At 42.4% G+C, this 22,065-nt stretch overlaps 1 pseudogene; it reads right to left on the bottom strand.

Annotated features, from left to right (window-relative positions):
* Positions 1-624: 624 nt before the first annotated feature.
* On the bottom strand, positions 625-1,352 carry LOC102847923 (annotated as a pseudogene).
* Between the last annotated feature and the right edge of the window lie 20,713 nt (positions 1,353-22,065).

Below are 22,065 nucleotides of genomic sequence, written 5' to 3'. Positions count from 1 at the left end.
CGGTGCTGGCTTGCAGACGCCGTTCCAGCACCTCGTACCTTCACGCTCCACGACTGTAGGTCAGCCAGCCGTCTGCACGGCTGTGGACGTCACCATGCACACGACAGCGCCCACGTCCTCGAGGACCGAGCTGGCCTAAGCAGTAAGCTGAGCAGCAAAATACACGGACCTGTCCCGAATCTCAGGGCCGGTATAAACACTGGCAGTGGACACGATCCATAAATACCACACAATTCCTCAGGTGAAAAGGTTCCCTTTTCCAGAAACGCTCAGACATCTTGACCCCCATCCCTACTGGCACTGTGACCTCACGGAACACTCCAGCCAAGGTGAGGGGTACCGGGGACGTGCAAAGGGGTGAGAGCAGAGATCAGAAGAGCAACCCAGACCGTCATTCCCCACCCCAGAGGGGCTTCAAGTAAAAGGAGGCAGCCTGCACCTCGCCCCAGCGCCCGGTCGGGGGGCAGGCTGGCTGCGCCCACGTCACCAGCACGCAGTGCCCTTCCGTCCCACTGCACCACACCTGTGTGTGCAGGGAGCTGGGGAGGGGCTTCCGGTCGTTGTTCATGCCCAAGGGGATGGCCACCTATCAGTGCAGCAGGCCCCGCTCTGGGGCCACAGGGGTCACTTTCGAGTCTGCGTCTTCTTTGGCACGGCCGGCCGCTTGGGCTGCCATAGGTGGTTGTGTATGGTGAGTGCGTCCACGCTGACAGACATGGTTTTTGCTGGAATCAGGTTGAACTGTTTTCGGTCTGAGCTGTATTTGTACAGTTTGTCAATCATTCTCTTGGTGACGCTCTTGGGACCCGTGCCGGTCAGCTTGTAGATGTCCTCGTTGTCGGGGTAGTAGCAGTAGAGTGCCCGGAACTGACAGCCCGCGTCCCTGAAGAGGATGATGTAGTGGTTGGCGTCACACTTTTCCAGCTCCTCTAATAGGGAGTTCTTGTGTGGTTCGTTGACCTTCCCCGCCAGGCAGCAGTGTGAGATGGCATTGTGGATGATGGGCTTGTTGGACTTGCTGCTGGGCTCCTTGAAGAGCTTCAGCCCTGTGTACTCGGCCACTGAGGCGAGAGAGGAGGCCGCGGACGCCGTCTCCCAGTCCCGGTCTGTGCTTCTGCTCGGGTTCCGGCTCAGAGTGGGCAGAGCTTCCAGTGACTCCACTCGCTGGGAAGATGTGCCCCCTGAGTGGACACTCTCTGGCTCAGTGGTTGCTGCAGATGCCAAGGACAGGCTGGATCCAGACTGGGTGCGGCTCAGATTGTCGGGTGTGGAGGCGTACTTGGGGCCCGAGTCGCTCAGGACTCCTCCCGGTGCACAGACTTGGGCCGCGCTCTCACCTGACCACCTTCCATAGTGTTTGTATCAGTTTACAATGCCTCCAGCAGTGATTAAGAGTTCTTATCTCTCCATATCCTTGCCAGGGGCCTCTGGAAGGGAATGTGTGATTTGACATTAGATGTGTGAAAACTGACCACCTGTAACAACATATGCATTACAAAGTGGACTTGAGGAGGAGGGAGGGAGGAAAATGTGCGGCAATGAATGAATGAAGCCCAATTTTTCTGTAAACTCTCATTAAAATCACAAAAAGATGATAAAACAAAGTTGTGCTACTCATAAAATAAATAATAAAAGCATGATCTCTTGAGTACAGAATTAAAGGAAGGTGGGAGAGATCAGATGGGAAGTAGAGAGAGCCACACTTGCATAGAGGAGACATAATTTCCATCATAAGAATCCCATGGACATTTGTTAGAAGTTTAGATTGCTTAATTGTATTCAGTCCACTGTCTCAGAAGATACCAAGGTAGCTCTTTGCAATCTGCAATTCCAACCAGACCCCCAGTAACCCTTAGCTCATTGGAGATTTAGGACTCTGTCGCTTCAATTATGTTTTTGATTAGAATAAATGCGGAGATTTTCCGAATTCTGCTGCCCAAACTTGTCTTCAGCGCGACAGCTCAACATAGCTGTCATTTACACAGTTGCGGCTTGAGGATTAGTCATTTTAATGCTCTGGAAGAGCCTTCCATGCGCAGCTCAGGGTGTGAGTCCCCACACTGGAAGCAGTAACCTGTGCGTGTTCTTTACAAAACCCAGAAGCCAGAAAGACTTCTCCTCTATCTTCATTTAATCGCCAGTTAATTTGATTCTCCTCTTAAGTGGATCAAAGCCTGAGGCTCTAAATCACTTATATTAAAAATATAAATTGTCCAACCTTTTCTTTCTAGAACCCTCAGGCATTCAGGATAGTGCTTTTCCGTTCCTGGTCTTGAGCAATTGACATTTGATTATCATAAAAGAGCTAGAGTTGGAATTAGATAAGAGCAGCAAGATCCCAGTGCTGGTTCAATCTGACAAAAAGTAGCAACGACAGGTGGTAGAAGGTGGCACACACCCTTTCTTGAATATAGCTTGAAGTCACATACACAAATTAAGGATGTGTGGATGTTAGATGCACATATTGAATAAGATGGCAGGAATGGATGTGAAATAAAGACGTGGACAATATTTGCAATGCTGAAGAGCTCTAAATCAGATAAATTATGCCTCGAAATTGGATTATTTATTAGTCAGTGAACAGACTTCTCATTTAAAACACTTCCTGGCTGGAGTTTCCTGGTATAACCTCCCCAGTTTCTCACAAAAGTAGCTATGGAAATACAGAACACTTGAAGACATACATCACTCAGAACAAACTGTCAACTCAATGCCCTAATCAGAGAAGACTTCTTATTAAACACAAGGGGATATCATGTCTTCAGAACCCCCAATGGCTGCTCTCTTGGATATGTAGCTATTCTTTTATCTATCAAACAGGGTTCTGAAATTAATTCTGCATGCTGACATTAATAAATAGGATGGTTTATTTAGGGATGATAAATATGTTAAGATGTCAATAAAACCAAAACATAGGACCCAATAGAGAAACGTACAAAAAATAATGAAATAATTAGCTGGAGATACCAGGTTCTTTAATATAGTCTATAATACTTCTTCCTGAAAGTAATCTATAAACTGAATAATCTATCTTTCAAAATAGTAATAGGGGTTCTTTTCGGTGTGTTTGTCTCTGTCTTGTTTTGTTGGCAAAATGACCCTAAGTCATATTTGAAGAATAATCAAAATGAAAGTTGCAAGGAAAAAAATTTTCCTCTAGACAATTTTCCCCATTTGCCATGAAACAAAACAAAAAAAATGGTAGTATCATAAAAGCAAAATCAGTGAAATAGAATAGAGAATACAGAAACATAAACTTTTAATATATGGTAAAATGAAGCATTCCAATTTTTCAGAGACTGAACTGACTTTCTGGGAACTGAACATCAAGCTGGGTCTAGATCTCCATCCTTACACCAAGAATTTGGGGCAAATCAACAATTCAAATGTTTTGGAAAGAAAAAATATGTTTCAAGCATGTTATAAAAGGCAGAAATTTTAAAACCCTAAAGACTGGTAAACGTGAACTTCATAATTTATATGTTTCACATTTATATTTGGAATAAAAAAGAGGAAATTGGAGAAAATTATGCCATAAATATACTTACCAGTGGCTCTGGAAAAACCTCACTCTGTGTGTCTGTAGGTTCCAATGCCCAATGTTGTCATAGAATTTGGGTCATCACGCATGTTTTCCCCTCCCTACTTTCTCTTATTGTCCAAATTTCTATTTTCTTATGAAATATACCATGCCTTAGGAAAAAAAATGCATGAGTCTTAAGGAGCAATCACGTCAGCCAAATAAAGCAGCAGTACCAACACTCGCAAAATACATGTCAGTTTCCCATCACAACCAACACATCTATTCACTACAAACATCTATTCAATATTCTAAGATTGTAGTTCTATCTTGCTTTTTTCTTTATCATTTTACTACCTTAACATAAAACTCTAAATTTTTTTAACTTTTTGTACTTGGAAGCATGTGAATATATTCTTGTCTCACTCTTCTTACTGAATGCATATTGGTAAGCCTTATCCAAGCTGAGGCATGTAGTTGCCACATGTTTATCTGTATAGAGCTCTGGTGTATGGAGCTCTGGTGGCCTAGTGGTAAGAACTTGAGTTGCAATCCCGAATGCACGCAGTTCGAATTCGCCGGTTGCTCTTTGGGAGGATGGGCAACCTCCTCCCATGCAATTAACTGCCTCTGAAAATCCCCTGGAGGGTCAGCTATGGGTAGGTTCCAAATGGACAGTACAAAACAGCAACAACAACATAAGAAGCTTTTAGTGGTACAGTGACTAATGCAAACTGAATGAAGTGGTTCAGAAGTTGGAGCCACAGGCCACCACACAGGAGGAGATGTGATAATGTGATTCTGTAAAAATTGACAGCCTTGAAACCCCTGTGCATCTGTTCCACTCTACTTTATAGCGTCACTATGAGATAGAATTGATTCAGAAGCAGTGGGTTAGTTTTCTACAACAATTTCTGATGGTTCCATGGTTAAGCTCTTACTGCCAACTGAAGATGGGCATTACAGCTCACCCAAGTTGTTCTTCAGGAGAAAGATGATTTGCTTCTTTAAAGATCAAAGACCTAACCACCACAAACCTTAGAGGGAAATTCTGCTTACCACATGGAGTTGTTGTCAGAATTGACTTGACGTTGATGACACCCAACATCAACATGGGTTTTTATATCTCTATCTCTTGAATTCTTAATGATCTTTGATTCATGACCAGTTTGGGAGACTATAAGCAATATTTCCATGCATATTACTTGATATACATCTAGGTTCACATAAGCAAGATTCCAGAAATATATAGAATATCAATTGAAATGCACAACGGATATTCACTCTCTTTGCCAAGAAATTTTGAAGATCTGACAAATTAGTAGTATTCTAACAGGGAGACCTGGTGGCCTGGCCTAGGCCAAGTGTGTGTTGCTAGCAGTTTAAATCCACCAGCAGCTCTGAGAACAACTAATATGCTAATATTGCACACTTAATTCTATTTGTGAAAGCAGTGATTTTATTTGAGTTTCAATAATGCTAGGATGAAGCTTCTTTACTGTATTGTTGGTGTTATTACGGAGTCAGACCAGATACATAGCTGGCCTTCCAGCAGTTATTCAGAGGCACTAAATCATGGGGAAATGTCCATCTTTTTCCAGTGGAGCGTCCAGTAGATTCGAACCACCTGTCTTTGGGTTGGTAGTCAAGCTTCTTACTCACTAGGCCATCTTAGTTTATTTCTGTATTGTCTGAATGAATGATTCCCAGAAAAGAAATTTCTGAGTCAAGCATTCGAGTGTTCTCAACAGCCTTTGAGTGACATATAGATATTTGTTCTTCTAGAGATGAGATTAGTTGATACTCTCACTAAGAGGGTAGAAGGGGCCTTTCTCCAAGTTTGTATGCTGCCCCCCAACTACAGATAATTTAAGTCCATTTCTATCCTGAACCTTTCAAAGGTCAATTCCGTTCTGTTGATGGGGTGCGTGCCTGTGCCTAGTATCACATCATTAACTCCCCCTTTGTCAGTCAGGATCTCGGCAGATCACAGGACAAACAAGGGTGGGAAGTGTTCAAAGGGCCGGGGTCATTTCTAAGGCCAGGACGACAAATGCTTGTAAAATGAAGGTGATAGAGGAAAAGTGCCTGAAACCCTGTGCCTGACAACACTGCTCTCCCTGAAAATCCTTTTCCTGGACAAAGACCAGTGGACTAGTTCCCAAGAAGTAAAACTGCTGACGTGCTTCCCCAGCCATTTAGCTCTAATGACAAGAGGGCAGGGGGATGACAAAACCCTCCTCACAAAGAGTGTCACCCCAGATGTGCCAGCCCCAGGTACCCAGACCCTGCACCAGATGTGACCCTCCGGAGCTGAGAGGGTGGGGAGCTTGGCTCCCACGGCTGCGGATGATGAGCTCAATTTGGGGGAACGGATGAGTTCACTGGGGAAAGAGAAGTAGGGGGGGAAGCATGTCACTTTTCTTTTTTTCTTCCCTCTCCTCGTTTGAAGTCACTAAGCTTCAGGGTTCAGGAGGGAATTGTTGGCCTGACTTTATTCTCAGGGAGACGGGTGGCTGGCTGCCAGAGGCAGCTGCACGCGGGGTCATTTGCATTGCATGCGGTCTTTGCGAGGGAAGCTCTTCCTTCGCTTAGATCGTCTGCCACCGCCTCACACAGACACAGATTGGACGTGCTCTTTAATCTTCGGGCCCCGCCCGCGCCCTGACTTGCTCCCTGCACGTTAACAAGCTTCCCAGGCAGCAGGTCTTGCGGGCGCATCCCCATCGCTTTGAAAGCCAGCTGGCGGACAAAGAGGGAATTATTTGCTACCCTCATGGCTGGGTGTGCAGACTGGAGGCACTTTGGGGAATGAACGGGGTCCCCCTGGTCACGCTCATACTCTCGCCCTTCCCTTCCACGGGGAGGTGTGGGCACCTTGTCCCCACCATGCCGGGTTCGGATCCCCTGGAGCGCAGCTCTGACTGCTGAACTGTCCTCTGGCTCCACAGACCTGCTGGGGCCCCAGTAAAGAGCCTCGCAGAAGAGGAGCAAATTCTCTTTTGTGTCCGCGCACATTCTTGAAGTCTCACCACGGTGATGCCGAGACGAAACATGATGGGCTCTGGCTCTCCCATGTGGGGCGAGTGGCTTCCAGCTCAACGAGGCACCCCTTTTCTCTGGGTGAGAAAAGAGGGCAGAGACTAGGGAAACTGAAGGGGGTCTAGGCAGGGGACACGAATGGCCCCTTTCCTGCAGAGAAGTGCTAGTTTTTGTTGCTTATTAACTGGCAAGAAAATGTCAAGTGTTTATTATTTTTTATCATCACTATATTTCGAGATTATTTCAGTCATCACATTTACCATTTGATTGCAAGTAAGGAGGAAGTGGTCCATTTCAACTATAACTCAGAAAGCTGGAGAAAGGTCGTAGACTATGAATCAATACCAAGAGTAATCAGAGCAGAGTCACTGTGGACCCCTAAGTCCTCGGACAGGTAAAGACTATAATTAAGCCCAAAGATACATTCCCTTCCTGAGAGAGCCCAGCAATTACAAAGCAAAGCGTCAACATCGAGGTACTCTGTGACACCTAAGAGCGGCTGATTCTCATTAATGTCACTGTAAGGTATCCTGAGAGTATTTTAAATGTTTGATCATTTATGGAGAGACAACTTCTGTTCATTGGAATGCAGATTTATTTGTGTTTTCCTCCGCAATTCATTAGAAAATAAAGAGGTAACAGAGAGAAAAATGAAAGCAGCTATTTGCTTTTTAGAATACTGTATTTTAAGGGGTAGCCTAGTGGGTCAGGAGTAAGAAGGTGCTCTGCCAACCCAAAGGAAAGTGGTTCAAATCCACCAGCTTCTCCTCAGGAGAAATATGGGCAGTGTTCTCCAGTGCACTTCACAGCTTCTGAAAACCTGCTGGAGAGTCAGAAGTCTGTTCAGACACTGGCAGAGAACAACAACAAAGTATCATTTCCCCAAGCATTCTGGCATCTGGTTTTCATAGTGGTACTTAAACTCTGAGTAAGACAGAAAAAAACCTCAGTCTCACTGCTGTCTAGTCTATTCCAACTCAGAGTTACTCTTGGTTGAGTTTCCAAGGATGTGCATTCTAACAGAAGGAGATTGCCCACCTTTCACCTACAGAGTTGCTAGTGGATTCAAACCATGAAAATATACAAACTGTGGGTTAGCAAGCCCTTTCTTTAAGAACCACACCCCCAGCGCTCCACTAGAGTAAAAAAAGAAAGCTAGTCTTTGTTTTGTTTTCACAGACCACCTCCACTAGGCCTTGGTGAAAACAGCTTTTTGTTTAACCTTCATAGTAACTTCACGGTATCGACATTATTTCCATTTCACCGGCTAATCTCTGGCTCCGCACACATCTCATCATAATTATCCACTGAACCTGGTAGCCTTTGAGCTAATGTCAACTCCTAGTGCTCCTATGTGTGTGAGGGCAGAACCGCGCTGCAGAGAATTTTCAATGCTAATATTCTAGGTCTCCAGGCCTCTCTTCCAAGGTACTCGTGGGTGAACTCAAGCCTCCTATGTTCTGATTAGCAGGTAAGCATCAACCTTTTGCACCTCCAGGGATTTTGCATGCCTTCTACTGTCACAGATTTTCAGCATTTTCAATGTCAGGGTTTTTCTATTTTGAGAATCAACTTTCAGGCCCTACATCCTTACGCCCTATTGCCATTGGCCAGTGTTGTGGGCTGTGTGGAACTGCGTTGAAAGCCATTCCTCTGCCAAGATGAACACCAGGAAAGCAACTATATGTGGAAGTGCCTTTGATTCCTTTAAATCTATCCCGCTCAAGCCCACGAAATGTCTGTGCAGGGAGCTCTGGCGGTGTAGCGTGTATGGATTTGCGCTGCCAATGCAAGGCCTGTATCTCCAATGGTTCAAATCCACCAGAGTTTCTGAGGAAGAAATATAAGAAATTTTCTCCCATGTGAATTTTTAAAGCTTCCTTTTCCCCCATCCCATGTGATCTATAGACACCTAACAGAGAGCCAGCCACAATCTGGCTCTGACTCGATGGCTTGAATCTTGAGAACTTTTATTTCTAGTTCATCAGACATGAGTTGTTCCAACTCTGCACAAATGGAGGGAAAATATGAGGGGAAGATGAAATGGACACAGGAGTTCATTCAATAGTGTTAAAATATCTTACTTGTGCAAATTTCATACACACACATTCGAGATTCCTCCTTAAAAGGACCCCAGAGCGAAAAGCTTTATTAGCTTCATGGTAAATCAGTTCTGCCCAGGGATGCTGCCATTGTTGAAAGCATTTGGCAAGGACTTCAGAGCTACCGCACGCTTGTTTGAATAGCCTCACTGGTAGCTCTGAGAGTGGATTGGACTTTGGAAGCTACCAACATTTCTTTAGTCCAAGTCTTCAGGTAATTGATCAAACTGCAGAGCCCTGTTTAGAGGTTAACAGGGCGCTGGTTTTCTTGGGCAGCTCATTAAATGTACCTGAAAACCTGTCTGTGCAATCTATTTGTCCTACAAAATGAAAAACAGAGCTCAGGATTACTGAAGTTATTCAACCAAAGGGGACAAAGTCCAGTTTGCATCTCCTAAGACTCCAGGACCAGATTGTAATTCAGCCAGTTGTTTGCTTCCTCTGAATACGCAGAGTGAGCCTGGGACTCGAGTGCCCCTTGGCTGCACACTCTAGAAACTAGGGATTTGCTTATCCTAACAGCTAATAGCTATCATGAGCTCTGTCTTTGGGGAAGGGATTTGCCTTGCCCCAAACTTCATCCCATGGCTTTAATCCCACCGCATTTGTCATCTTCAGCCTCACTGAATACAGAGAAAGAGGCGGCAACCAGCTTGCCAGAGAGGTAAATAGGTTTAAACTTCACCACAGATGGCCTCATCTTCCAGTGCCAGATTTTCATCAACAACTGGCGTGGCTAGTGACATGGCAAAGAACCACGGCTAAGCCTGGCTTCTGTCCACCTCCAAGATAACAGAGACCCAAGGGGCGGGGAAAGTAGATGGAAAGGAACCAACAGTTTGGGGTACAGGAGGGGGGAAATGGAACTAACAGATTAGGAGGGAAAGAGAGCTATCTTGCTGTAAATGGAGAGATGTAGCTTAAAAGAATGAAACCAGAACTTGAGTATATGAATTGGCCTGGTTTGTTTATTTCATGCTTGCTCCATTCCAGCAAGGCGGTTGTCACACTATTTTGTTTTGAATTAGGGCTAAACCAAGAAGAAGATAGGGTTTCCTCGTTCTCTACTCTCAGTTTAGAGAGAAAAATGTCTTAATTGTTTTAAAGTTTTGTTCTTTCTGTGTGTCTAGTCAGCTCCTGACTCCTCCCAAGCCCTTCACCAGACTCGCTTTCTTTTCCTCAAAAACGTGGCAGTTACAGCAAATGTGCTTTTGCCACTGACCAGTTGTCACACATCGACGTCCAACTATAATGGGGAGACCAAGAGGGAATCACGAAAATAAAGGAAAATAGCAAAAAAAAAAAAGCCTCCTAGCTTGCCCTGTAATCCTTTGGAAGTGTTCAGACATCTCTAAGCCTGGGTGAGCACAGCACACTCCAGTCACCATGAATTGCTGAGATATATGAGGCAGAAGAACTGCTACCAGTAGCGGTCATGGTCCAAATGATTAGCAAAGAACTGCTCTCCTGATCAGGTTTTGTGCTAAACATGCCACAGGAAGAAAGAGGAGGGCTGATGGCTGTGCGTTTGGCATCTCTTTGTAGTCTGGGCCTTTTCTTCCCCTGAGGTGGTGGTGGTTGTTAACTGGGGTTGTGTGAATCCCCTTCTGTGCAGAAACTGGGGCTTCCGCTTTGAAGCTGGAGTGTCTTTGTTCTTCACCTAACTTGGTGCCATTTTCATCAGCAGCATTTGTATTGAAGTCTGGTCAATGCCCGCCACCCAGAATTCAGTGAGATTGTCTGCCAGGTGGGAAAACACGTTTATGGTGGGAACAGAGCAGACATTTGTGAGGAAGGGGCTGGGGAGAGATGGGGCGGAACTGCCAGCCTACAAAAATACAGAATAAAACATTGTAAAACTGTAAAGCCTGGCTTGGGTGGGTGGGTGAAAGTTTATAGTTCTCCTTCTGGATTTGAATGTGTATAGAGTATAGAGGAAGGAGAAAGGTGAGACTGATATATTTGTGTATTGCAGAAAAAAATTAAAGGGATAAAAGCTTATAAAAGAAAACTGAATATCTGTCTTTTTTCCCTTATTAACATTTTGTGTGATTTAAATGAAAGTTTACGGAAAAGTTTGCGTTCTACTCAGCTCTGCTTACACATTTTGTTTTATGACATTGGTCACAATCCCCACATTGTGACAGCACTTTTCCTACTTCTTCCTTGTAGTTCCTGTTTCTTCTCACCCTTCTGTCTTCTTCCTTACTGCTTTCTGGGCCTGTAGTCCTGGACAAATGCTGCTCTTTTGGTCCTATATGATAACCGAATCTCTTAATGACTGGCACTGAGATCAAGAACGAGCTTAGTAGGTTTTGATACAGAAAGTAGTAGTTGTCAGGGTTTCCCAAAAACATTCATTCCAATTATAAATTTTTTTTCAAACACTTAATTCAGAAAACGTTCAAATATGATAAATAATGTATTGTAATGCATAGCATGAGTTTCTTTCTCGATCAAAGCTAGGTTTAAGATAGGCGCATATAACTTATTAGCAAAAATAAACCTGGATATCCTTAAGTTGCCAATTAATTATACTCATCCCTAAGTAATAACTCTTATCTACATTAACATTGAAAAACCACTGATCTAAAGGTGAAAACAAATAATGGTTTTTCATGAAGGGAGCAAGATTGGAGATATGTAGTTTCTACTCTGTGATAGGTTTCAATATTGTGTTGTTGTTATGTGAAACAATAATTGTTATTTCAATATAGGGTCCCTATTAACTTTCAATATGGAGTGTCTATTATCATGTTTAATAGGAATGTGGGATCAAGATTGGTGGAAGATCTATCAACAATCTGCATTGTGCAGATGGCACAACCCTGCTTGCAGAAAGTGAGGAGGACCTGAAGCACCTGCTGCAGAGGGTCAAGGACTGCAGCCTACAATATGGATTGAGGCTCAATGTCAAGAAGACAAAGATTCTTACCACTGGACCAATTGGCAGCATCAGGATGGATGGTGAAGAGATTGAGATTGTTCACAGCTTTAGTTTGCTTGGCTCCACAGTCAACATTCTTGGCACCAGTAGCCGGGAAATTAAAAGACGTATTGCGATGGGAAAGTCTGCTGTTAAGGACCTCTCCAAAGTACTGAAGAGCAATGGTGTCTCTCTGGAGACTAAGGTGCATCTGATACAGGCCATGGTCTTTGCAATCACTTGTTATGCATCAGAGAGTTGGACAATGACTAAGGAGCATAGAAGGAGAACTGATGCCCTTGAGCTGTGGTGCTGGAGAAGAGTATTGAGGGTACCATGGACTGTTAAACTGGGTGGCTCCTTGGAGGCAAGGATTCTGAGGCTCTGTCTAACATACTTTGGACATGTTGTAAGGAAGGACCGGTCCTTGAAGAGAGACATCATGCTTGGTTTGATTCAGTGACCTGGGCAATTGGGATGGGTGGATAGGAGATGGTGTGATTGGCACAGGACAGAGCGGAGTTTAGGGCTGTTGTACATAGAGTCGTTAAGAGTCGTGAGCCACTCAACAGCATATAACAACAACAACAACAACATTATCATGCTTGAAGGGTGGAGGGACAATGCTAAAGAGGAAGACCCTCAGTGAGATAGATTGATTCAGTGACCGGGGTAATGAGGGTCGGGTGTGTCAGAGACAATAAGGTTCCCACAGGATAAAGCAGGTTTCAGGGCTGTTGTATATAGGGTTGTTTTGAGTCTCAAGCAACTTGACAGTGCATAACAACAAACAGCATCACCATAATACATGTTTTTGTAATAGTGAAACAAGGTAGCATTGTTCCTTCTTATAGTATAAGCTGCCACCTCAGCATGTATAGTTACTCCTCTTTCAGTTCCATGGTATAGAGAAGCTTTAAGCAGTTGGTTCAGGCCTACCATTGATTAAAAGCTTAACTCGGGCAAATGACTTTAGTTCCCAGGACTCCAGGTTCTCGATATGTGGACTGTAGGTGAAATATCTTTTTCTCCCTTTCTCTGACTCTCCATCTTTCCAGCATGATTGACACAATGATTGTAACAACAGTCCCGAGTGTATCTGAGGTAGTGAGGATGGCATAGCATAGGATAAGATTCAGATCCATTGTTCAAAGACTTGCTCTGAGTCATGGTTGACTAGATGGCATCTAACAACAACAACAACAACACAGAAGAGATAATTTCTTCATCTCCCCTGTTGAACAGTGTACAATTGACACCTGGTATTTAGGTCGATAACTTCACACTAGACTATATCTGCATGCCACATATTCGATCACTAACTGGGATACTCAGGTAAGGAGAGAGCATTAGCATATAGGGCAGCATCTTGCCTTTGTTCTAAAGCCAGAGGCTGTTTTCTGTGTCCTGTTTGGCATTTGCAATTGTGGATTTTGGGGTCCAACAAAAACCAGGTGAAAATGGGCAAAGTCATTACCTGAGAAGAAATTACATCCCAGCTTAAGCCCTGGGGCAGTGACAACCTTAGGTTTAGGTTTGGGGGTTTTTGTTGTTTTGTTTTTTTTCTTTTTGAGTCACCTGGGACATACACATAGGAGCACACATATACGTTGTGCTTTGTCTCAACAGACATGATATCAATGCATATGGAGTGAGGAGTCACAGAAATTCTTTCCTGATTAACAACAATAAATGATGTGTTCAAAATAGATTTCCATTACTCATTTACTTTCCTTGGATTTATACAAAGGCAATCTAAAAAAAAAAAAGTGTTTTGGGAGGAAGACTCAGAGCTTAAAGGGAAAGGACTTCAATATTTTAAACGTGGATGTAATGAGCTCTTCAGAGCAAAATAATTGCTTCTACCTTTCAAAATAGAGATGAAAAGGCCCCTGTGGATCTCAGACACTAAGCCATCCTATCACATTGACTGGAGAAGCACCTGCAATGGCCCAGAGACAATGAAGTGCTGTGCAGTGGAATTGCTGAATGCCTGCTGGAGGGAAGTCAGTGAAGGAATTCACAGCCCTGCGATTTCCGACAATACAGTCACTTGCGTAATTAAAGACTTGGTGGCGGAATTTTACTGTTCACTGTTTTGCTTGTATTTGTCCAATGTTGGCAACAACTAATTAACAGAGATAACCTTTGATGTGAGTGCCTGACAACAAATCCATCCAAAGTACTGAAGATAGGTAGGTAGGTAGGTAGGTAGGCAGGCAGGTAGGCACGTAGAGAGATAGAGATATATCTTGATTTCTCCTGGAACAACTGTGTTCAAGAGGTATTTGCAGTAAGGTTTCAAAAGCAGTGATGGTAAAACTGCTGGGGCTTTTGTGTGAATCACAGCATTACAAGCTGCTTTGCCTGTAGTTGAAGGAGCCCTGGCAGCATAGTGGGTATTGCATGTTAGGCTTCCAACAGAAAGGTTGGTAGTTTGAATCCACCAGATGCTGTAAGGGAGAAAGTTGAGCAATCTCCTCCTGTAAAGACGGATAGCCCTACAAACCCTGATACAGGGTCACCTTGTCACAATTGACTTGATGGCAGTGGATTGGACTGGATTTGATACTGAAGGTTTGAGAGTCCTTGGGTTGCCTAAATCATTAAGTTCAAAACAACTAACCACCAAGTTGATGGTTCTAACCCACCTTGAAATGCTTTGTGTGTGTGTGTGGTGGGGAGGGGGGGTAGTGAAAGAAAGACCTTTCAACCTGCTTCTGAAAGGTCACAGCTGTGAAAACCCTTTCTACTTTGAATACAATTCAACTTTACAAGACAGGGTCACAATGAATCCAAGTAAAGTGTAAAGAAACTTTTTTTACCTCTTAATAATTTTTTTAACCGCAACACACATCCAGTATTTAAAAAATAAAAATTAAACGAAAACAGTTTTACTTAAGAATGCACTTGTTGTTGTTGTTATGTGCCATTGAGTCGTTTGCAACTCATAGCGACCCTAGGTACAACAACCCTAAACCGTGCTCTATCCTGTGCCAATCTTACTGCCTCTGATACACCCATCCCGAGTACCCCAGTCACTGAATCAATCCACCTCATAGAGGGTCTTCCCCTCCTGCGCCGTCCCTCTACTCTACCCAGCATGATGTCCCTCTTTAAAGACCTGTCTCTCCTTACAACATGTCCAAAGTATGTCAGACGAAGCTCCAGAATCCTTAGAAAACTAAAAAGGATTACTTTTATGTGACATTTTGTGTTTTACATTTAGGTGCTAATAGAAAAGCTGGCAGTTCAAATCCACCAGCTGCTTTCCAGGAAAGGGACGCCGTTTCCTTGGAAAGCTGGCGGAGGTTTACCAAGAGTCACAGCTCACTCGATGGCCATGGCTTGGGTGACAGTTTGTTGTATACTTTTTTTTTTTCAACACAAAAACATAAAAATGGACACTACACATGGGCGTATGGTGCTGTGCTTCTGTAGGTGTCGTGAAGAAAGCCACTTAGGTGATTGAGTTGCAAGCTGAACTATTGACTTATTTCATTTAATGCTATTTTCGCTTGAAGGAAAGACTTACAGAAAAGCTATGATTAGCCAGGCTTCTATGTTTAGCATCTTCTAGGAAATCAATGAAATAAGCCTCTAACTCCAATGAAAGCAACTGATACTACTTTTGACAGAAAAGTTGAGCTTTCAAGAAAAGAACCTCAAATTTTAGAAACTTGTTATCAAGGGTTGGATCGCTTCCTAATAGTTAGACATTTCTGATGACGTCAGTGGGGGAATTAGTCACGATAATTTTTTAATGTTTTGTATTGAAATACACCAATGGCTCAAAGAGTTCACCACAATTTTTCTTTTTTCTCCCCACACCTTACCTGTGTCGTGTGAGCATGTGGATGCTAGAGCTTTTTAAATAAATCTTCCTCTTCTCTTTCTTCTCATCCCTATTAACCCTGCAAGGTTGATTCTCTGCTATATAAATATTTCCTTAGATTTTTATATTAGTAGTCTTACACTATAATGATCTTTTTTTTACCCACTTAGGTCACTCAGCACGATTTGTTCTAATTCCATCCATGTTGTGCAGTATTTCACAAATTCTTGATCATTTTTTAGTGATGCATAATACTCCATAATCTGAATGTACACTGTTTCTTTATCCATTCATCAGTTGATGGGCTCTTGGGTTGTTTCCAACTCTTTGCTGTTACAATTAAACATATAATAAATATGGAAAGGAATATGTACATTTGCATTACAGCTCTCAAATTCTATATTACAACTAATTGACACTATATCACGTTATTATTTGGGTTAGTATAACAACCACGGTTACTTGCAAAGGCTATATGACACTTTTCTATGACTGCATAACTGTGTGAGGGCAGACTAAATGCAAGGCGGAAATGAGCACTCAAACTGCTATTAATCCAGTTACAAAAGATATCTGCAAAATGTAAAAGAATGGTACAATTTTAAAAAGCAAAATAAATTATTTATGTAACATACAATGTATCATTTTAATGCACTGGGAGCTGTTTTTAAATTTTCTGTTTTAATTTCTATTATTATAACTATCCATGGATGTAATTTATATTTTAAAAAAATTGAAGGATTATGAATTTTCAAGAAAATAAAGCCATTCTAAGACAAAAATATTTCAAAATTAATGACTTAAACTATTATATTTATCCCATTATATTTTATTCTTTTAATTATACATCAGTTTCACTCACTGAGAACTCCTTGAGGATAAGCATTATATGCTATTTGAGAATATCGTTATCCCCAGTTCCTAGTATTTTTTGTCAGTTGAGTAAGCTCCTACTCACAACAATCCAATGCATACTGATGTATAATGATAGTTACATAGGATGATGTATAATAGAATGAAATTTTGCCTGATGCCGTTCTCTTTCACGATCTCCATGATGTGTGCTTCATCCTTCTGTCATGCTTCTCGTGTGTCATTCTATCTGAGTGAGGATTTCTCTCATTTTCACAGACCTTCTAATTTTCCAGCAAAATGTCTATTTCTAGAGATGGTTCTTTCCTGATCACACATTCAAAGAAAACACTAGAACAAAGCTCCATCCTCACTCCCAAGGAACATTCAGGTTTTATTTCTTCTGAGCTTGCAAATTTATAACCAACACAAAAAAATAAATCATTGCTGTAGAGTCGATTCTGACTCATGGTGACTCTGTGTGATAGAAGTGGGCCGTTATCGTCACAGATGCACGTACCTACGTATTTCTTCCACCTCTCCACTGGGTAGGGTCAAACTGCAAACTGCAGCAATAGTCAAGTGCAAACTGTGCCACTCAGGGACATTACATAGTAGATACTATATAAATGTTAGCTGAAGGAATAACTCATTACCTCACAATCATCCAGTCAATTCTGACCCATAGTGACCCTCCTTCCCATTCCTGAGACTGTAAACCAGGAAACTGCACCCTTCTGCCCCAGAGCAGCCAATGGGTTCCCACAACTAACCTTTTGGTTATAAACACATTACACTATAGCAGAGTGATGAATAAATGTTAAAGGAATGGGTGAATAAATAATTCAAGTTTAATATCTGAAATTCTTCTACCTGCTGGAATGCAAGCGTTTGCCCAAGTTACCTCAGTGCTTCAAACTGGCAGAACAGTGCCATACCACTTAGAAGAATGTTCTTCCCAAACACAATTAACACCACACGTGAGGGCTGCAGGTCCGAAGGTCCAACTGACTTTTAAATACAAAGGCCCACCCACCAAGTCCTGACTGACTTAAACAAGAGGCTTCCAGCCCACAGCTCATTGTTAGCTAAACCTAGTCAAGAAAAACTATAGCAAATAGGTTGTCCAGGTTCTAGAGGAAAATAGAGAGGCAGAGGCATGACTAGGGTTGACATCACCCAGTTTGGTCTTTCATGATGTCACACCTACCCCCCCCTTTTAGGTCTTCTCCTGTACCAGACTGCACACAATCATAAGCAAAGTATAGTTTAAGTTTTAATTATGGGATAACATGTTATAAGCATTGTTATGACTTTTTGAAAATGTAATATTTGTTAGATCATAAAAATATCTTTGAGAAGAATGGGAATCTCAGATCATTTGATTGTGCTAATGCAAAACCTATACTTGGACCAAGAGGCAGTTGTCAGAACAGAGTAAGGAGACACTACATTCAAAATCAAGAAGGGGGTTCATCAGGGATGTATTTTGTCTCCATATCTTTTCAATTTGTATGCAGAACAGATCATCCGAGACACTGGGCTGTCCAAGGAGGAATGTGGCATCAGGATTGGTGGAAGAATAATCAACATTATGGCATTTGACACACCAGTGGTACAGCTTTCAGCATCACAGCAACCCCAAGTTACCAGTGATGTACCACTTAGAAGAATGTTCTTCCCAAACACATTTAACACCACACCTGAGGGCTTCAGGCCCGAAGGTCCAATTCACTTTTAAATACAAAGGCCTGCCCACCAGGTCCTGATTGACATAAACAAGAGGCTTCCAGCCCACAGCTGATTGTTAGCTAAATCCAGTAAAACCAATCAGCTCACACATGACTGTGAATGAAGTAAAAAACAATCAAACAATTTACACGTGACTTTCAACTAGAACAAGAGATCGTACCCTCCAGAATTCAACTGCATCACACATGAACCTCTAAACTGGAAACGTTGAACTGGGGGAAATTGCCCATTTTTCTTCTCGGAGCAAGAAATGTATTCAAACGACTAGCCTTTGGGTTGACAGTGCAATTTCCTGTCCACTAGGCCACATAGGGGTGTTGATACAGGTTAAACTTAAGAAAAAGGTTTCTGTTGTTATAACTAACTGCTGGGATATTTTTTTTAATAACAATATCAAATATCTGCTGAAGTACTGCATAGAAATTTTATAGACGATCGTCTTGGTGTCATTCCATCTGATAGTGTCATCCATTCATTCCCTTTTGTTGCTATGTGTCAAGTTGCCTATGACTCACAGCAACCCTGTGTACAATACCTTCAAACCCCACCCTATCCTGAGCCAGTCTCATTCTCTCCAACACACTGACCCCCATTACTTCAGATCTATGTCAATCCATTTCATCTGGCATCTTCCCCTCCTGGGATGTCCCTTCACTCTTCCAATCATGATGTCCTTCTCCAAGAACTGGACCCTCCTGGCCACTTGCCCAAAGTATGTGAAGCAGAGCCTCAAAATCCTTGCCTCAAAAGAGCAACTTGATTTCACCCACTCCAGGGCATACATGTCTGTTCTCTTGACAGTCCATGGTATGTTCAATACTCTTTTCCAGTGCCACAAATCAAAAGCATAGATTCTTCTGTCATCTTTATCTATTGTCCAGGTCTCTGATACATAGCAAGTAAATGTGAAGATCGCAGCCTGACTGAGGCGCACCTTAATCTCTAGACTGACATCTTTGCTCTTTAGCACTTTGGAGAAGTCCTTGACAGAAGATTTCCTTAATGCAATTTGTCTTTTGATTTCCTGGCAGCTGGCGCCAAGAGTGTTGACTGTGAAGCCAAGCAAGCCGGAATTGTTAACAACCCCAATCGCTTTTTCACCATCACATTGCTTCCAATTGACCTAGTGGTGAGAATCTTTGTCATCTTGATGTTCACCCCCTCTACATTCACTTAATGATGCCAATGCATAGAGAGTATCTTTACAGCCATCCCTATTAATTGATGGAGGTCCTCTCATCTTCACCAATCCCTGACTCAAGCTTCCTGCTTCAGCAGCATCAAACTGCTAAAGATCTTGAGTACAAACCATGCTATCATCATCACGGCTTTGCTCCGGTGTTCACGGTGTCAGGGCTTCATCCACTTTTACACAAACTCTCTGCTGTTCTCTGACCTTTTAAGACTCGGATCAGTCTGAGGAATGTGTTATCTCTATTCTCTGTGTTGCTTTAATGTTCCATGCATGCCTTTCTTGTTCACATGTAATGTTTTATCTATAATTATTTGTGTTCCTATCTATCTATTCTAAGCTGTCAGCTCATATAATTTCCTATCCTCAATATCATGCACAAAGGCTGCCTTTTCATTTCATACTTAATAAATGCTGGCTGACCTGGCCTGAATCATTTCCCATGCATGGTGTTAAAGCGTAGGTATGAATATTACAAAGCCCATTTAAGTTTATATATTTTTTTGAGGAAAAATTGTGTATGAGCTATTAGGATGGGCATTTGGATTATAAATATTTATACCACTAAGTTTACAGATCAATAGGAGAGAGATCTGTAATTGACAGGAAAAACAAGCAAGCTGTCTACACAAGACATTAGTGAGCTCAGAGGAAGCCCATACCTTCAAAAAATACTTAAAACACCTTCCATGTGGCAGGTGCACGGCACGAATGGAGGAGCATGCCCTCAGTGAACTTCAAGTCTTGTGAGGAAGACAGACTGTAAACAAGTGCTGCAGAAATGAATGTGTAACTACAAACGGTGGCCAGGATCAGGGAGGGACAACATGATAAGCTATCATCAGCAGCACCCTAATTTAGATCAGAGAGGGAAAGTGGATCAGAAAAGGTGTTTCTGAATATGCAACTTAAATGTAGAGGATGGTAGGAGCGTGTGGGAGCTCATCCCATGCAGAGTGCTGGGAAAAGTATTCCAAATGGAGGAAGGATGATTCACGGGACTGGAGTGGAAGTCTTGACTTGAAAGCCAGCCATTTGCTGGCTTAACCTGGCTGGAAATGTGGTCAGAGTGAGGGCTGAAGGAATGGAGAAGCAATGAGCAGAAGACAGAGACTTCAAGAAGCCTAGAAAATGAAAAAGCCCTTCATTTACCCCTCGTGATACGCAGAACCACGATTCAGGGTGGTCTGTATTCATCTCACATGAGCCCTCACAAGATAAATGGAGCCTGTTTCCTCAAGTAACTACTGCTAAGAGAAAAGTTTTCTTCAGATGTATTTCTCCATCAGCACTTTCCCCATAGGGCACCTAAAAACGTGATTTATCATAAATGTTTCACGCAGAATACACATACAGTAATACAAATGTGGCATATTTAAATGCATTCCTCAGAGAAATTTGCTGGCAGTGATGACAAATCATAAATAAACGGGAAAATAGCCCAGCTATGGCTGTTTCCAGAATGAATGGAAAGACCTTTGCTCAGGCTACTGCCTAGAAGCTGAAATATAACCCAAGAGAATCATAGCGTTGTTTTGGGAACATCCATGCCAGAACTGGGACCAATTCTGACTTCAAAGTTGCCCCCTCAAATAGAGGAATAGCTGTAAACCTCAGGGGACCTCTCCGGTTGGCTTTTTAGACATGGAGTGGGAGAAAATGAGGATGGTCAATTAGCATCATGGATTCAGACAGGAACTTCAAGTAAATACACGAAGTTCAAACCCCAGCACAACTATTTATTAGCACTGGGAGCTTGGTTAGGGTGGTTGTTGTTGTTGTTGTTTTTTGGGTTTTTTTAAACCTTCCTGACCCTCATATCCTCCTCTGTAAAGCACAGACATTAATATAATCTCTTTTACAAACTGTTATGAACATAAATGCTATTAAGGCATTTCTTAGCAAAACACCCATTAAATATCAACTGCATATTACTATTCTTATTGTCCCCAGTGAAGAGTGTGTCCAGTTTCAGCATGGTCGCCCCAAAGGCCAACCTCAATGGCTATTTTGCCTCATCTTTAATCATGTTTGCATCTTAAGGACTCAGTTGTTGTTTTTTTCTAACTGAATCACCTGTTTTCGGTATTTTCACAGATTAGATTAATTTTATAAAATCCTATCTAAAACTCCATCAAGAAAATGACTCCCCCTTTGCAATTTCTCACAAAACGCAACAATGAACTTTGATGTGTGGATGATCATGGGGCTTACGCAGGACCAGGGAATGGTTTGTTCTGTTTGTACCCAGGATTTCCATGATTCAGAATCACTTTGACCTCAAATAATAACAACAATGCTTGTGACTCTTGTCTGTGCAAATATTCTCAGAAAGACTTTTCTAATGTGCTACAGTGGGTATTCAGCGTGTCTTTGTCTTTCATCTCATAGCTTATATCTCATAGGTTATAGAGGTTGTGTGCCTCTTGAAAGAGTGAGGGACCTGATGAAAATGTACTTAAGGCAAATAGCACCTTCTCAGTGGAACTATACATACAAGTCTGGATAGACTATTGGAATGGAGGCCTGGTGATCTAGTGAGGAAGAGCTACACTGACAATCCAAAGACAAACAGTTCAAATCCACCTGCTCCAAACGAGAAATACAGTCAATCTCCTCCCATGCAATTTACAGCCTCTGAAAACCCACTGGAGGGTCAGCTATGTTTCAGATCTGACGTGACAACACATAACAACACAGACTATGAGTGGTCAGTATGCTACCCCATCAGACTTAAATTAAGCCAGGTTAGAGACCAAAACCAAGAATTTCACTACCATTAAGAAAGAGGAAGCATGAAGTGTAGTGTATCCTTTAGAACAGAGATTTCTGTGCTAGGGAGAG

This window comes from Elephantulus edwardii, unplaced genomic scaffold, assembly GCF_000299155.1.
Source record: "Elephantulus edwardii isolate Elephantulus edwardi_28Jun2011 unplaced genomic scaffold, EleEdw1.0 scaffold00014, whole genome shotgun sequence".
Lineage (NCBI taxonomy): Eukaryota > Metazoa > Chordata > Mammalia > Macroscelidea > Macroscelididae > Elephantulus > Elephantulus edwardii.
This window is presented reverse-complemented; position numbering and strand designations above follow the sequence as displayed.